Source organism: Salmo salar, chromosome ssa03 (assembly GCF_905237065.1).
Source record: "Salmo salar chromosome ssa03, Ssal_v3.1, whole genome shotgun sequence".
Classification (NCBI taxonomy): Eukaryota; Metazoa; Chordata; class Actinopteri; order Salmoniformes; family Salmonidae; genus Salmo; species Salmo salar.
Window position 1 is genome coordinate 61,511,073 of NC_059444.1, and position 3,114 is coordinate 61,514,186.

Here is a 3,114-nt window from a genome sequence, read left to right on the forward strand (position 1 = left end):
CCCCACTCAGCTCAGAGGGGGGAGTGCTTCTCTGGAATGGCTGTAATTCCTCTATCAGGCCTAGCAGGGTAGGCATACTAGTGGCAGAATATGATTTTAAATGGAAAGTAATCATGTGATGTTTCTTTAATCCAAGCAGGCTTGTGTTGCACCAGTTGTTTGGAGGTCAAACCCACATTGAGTCTGTGTTAAATGTCTGACACTGCAGTCTGTTCCTGCATGATGAGAGAGAGAGAGAGACAGAGAGAGAGACAGAGAGAGAGAGGGAGAGGGAGAGAGAGAGAGAGGGAGAGAGAGAGAGACAGAGAGAGAGAAAGAGAGAGAGAGAGAGAGAGACAGAGAGAGAGAGAGAGAGAGAGAGACAGAGAGAGAGACAGAGAGAGAGAGAGAGAGAGAGACCTCCCAGTGAACGGTGGCCATTCTGACTCTTCTGGTCAGCCAAAGAAAAATAAGGCAATCAGCATTGATTGGTGGGGACATTAAGAGATGGATGTTGCTCCTAGCATTTACAGAATGAACCCATGAGCGGTTCCTGAAGGAGACGGCAGTGGTGTGTGGTATGTGGTGTGTTTGGAGGAGGGTGCAGTAATGAAACACTGCCCCGCACATAGCAGGGTTCACCCTCCGCCCAGGAAACTGTTGCTTTTGGAGGTCACGGCGCCTAGCAACAGTCTGGATCTGGGCCTCAGCAGAACCTGAGACAACACACACACACACACACACACACACACACACACACACACACACACACACACACACACACACACACACGCTTTCAGTATATACCTGGAAGACATGCTGACGTGCTTTTCAACCTTACTACCTTACATTGAGCTAAACACTCCCACAGGCAGAGCCAAATCAAAGGAGCAGAAGTTTGCAAAGGTCCTCTGTGAAGGTTCTTTACTAAGTTTGAGGTATACACAGGTATCGTATTAGTCGTGCTGGGCAAAGGGTTTCCACTGAATCTGCCAATGTTTCTGACATGTCCATCATTCAGCAACACCCTGTTGTGACTGCCAGTCAACACATTCCCCCAGCGTGTATACATGTAGACACAAACACACACACACACACACACACAGTCACACACACACTTACAGTACACACACACACACACACACACACACACACATATGCATGCTCACACACACACGCGCACGCACACACACAAACACACACACACACACACCCACACAGGTCGGTCCAGAGTTTTATTTTGGCAAAGTACCACACATTCTGTTTTCTGAGTACTGAGCACACAGTCAAAGAGCCAAAAATAGTTCAAGGACCCTGGCCATCTGCCCAGTCCCTTAACTCTCAATAAGTTATCCTCTCTCCTCTCTGAGCCTGCTGAGCCTGTTACCCTCCCTTGATTCTCAACGAACCTCAGTTTTACTGCCTCCTTCTACCTCTCCAATGTCCACCATGCACGTAAGAGTGGCAATGCATGCACACTAACTCCAAAAAACGATTTGAAATGCTGTTTTGGCTTTTGAGCAGTGAGCCTTGCCCGAGGACAGAATAGACGGAGTGTAACTGTATTGAACTGCGCAGTGTGCATTCCATCAAGCCTTATCTCTCCAGCCTTTTCCCTTTAATGTGAAAATACCAGGCAATATGAGGGCGTCTGGCCTCTGTCTCTCCTCACTGTTTGTTTGGCTTTTTCCTTGTTTTGTCTTCTACCTCTTCATCGCAATCCCAGCATCTCTCCTATCCCGTTATCCCTCCTCCCCTATCTCCTATCTCCTATCTCCCTGTTTTTTCTCCCTCGTTTTGTCTCAAGGCTGTGAAGTTCTTTCCTGCCTGTTGTTTGGTTTAAAGATTAAAGTCGATGATAAGGGAGCTTAAGCTTTTGTTTCTTGTCTTGTTTTCATTTTTTGGTCAGTTGAGGAATTAGTGCCTATGGAATATTCATCTATGTATGAGTAACGGGGGGGTAATGGTGTAAAGTCCTGTTATGTAATTCTACTGAGGGCACGCACGTCTTCGGTGTCCTTGATATAACCTTATACTTAATCCAAAATACTTACAGCACTGTATACGCCTACTGTAACTCAGCTCAGAGAAAGATAACATGTTTTGTAAACTCAGATTAGCTTTTTTATTTTTCAGGAGAATATCGTTTAAAAGGAGATAAATCAATGTTTCCAGACTCCTAAAAGAGTTCAACAGAACCCAGGGAAAAGTATTAAATGTTCCCTACTCTGACTGAAGGGGCGGAGGGTGGGGACAGAGATTTCTATTGTAAGTTCTAAACTGTCCCTTGTATTATTGTCCAGAGGGTGAGGTAGCAAAACGCTTGGTTAGTTTGTGTATGCTCAGTCAATACACACACAGCCAGTCAGTTCAGCTCCTGTCCTCCTGTGGACATACACCACAGTGGCCTGCTTAAACAGAAGAGGCTCTTTAAAGCAAAACATTCCTCACGCAGTAAACTCCCATCTCTCAACACAACACTAGCAGTGTACCAGTAACACAGTATAACACAAAGTCTCTTCCAGTCCAATTTGAGGGATGTACTGGTGTGACAGGCAGGTGTGCTCAGTGTAACAGGATGGTAGTGCTAGGGGTATTAATACAGTACTGAAGCCAGAGAGGGGTTGTGGGTTAACTTGGGCGAGGGGGTCAGAAGTTTAAACTGGGAATGTTTCCCCTTCTCGCCCTGCCCTGGCCCTGACACCAGTCCCTCTGCTCCACCACAGGCTCCCTCTCTCTCTGGGAACAGATGTGCCCGCGGCGATGGTTCAAAACCCCATGATCCTCCACTGCTAGTTAACATGACCCCTCAGGCTGACCAGGGAGACCTGCTGTACACACACACACGCACAAGCATGCGTTACACATGCACATACACACACAACATACACTGATTACACTCACAGTCCACATCGTCATTCTTTAATTCTCTTTTTTTCCATTACATGGCCTTTCTGTCACATAGTATTGGGTGGTGCAGCGGTCTAAGGCACTACATTTCAGTGCTTGAGGCGTCACTACAGACACCCTGGTTCAAATCCAGGCTGTATCACAACCGGCCGTGATTGGGAGTCCCTTAGGGCGGCGCGCAATTGGCCCAGCGTCTTCCGGGTTTGGCCGGTGTAGGCCGTCATT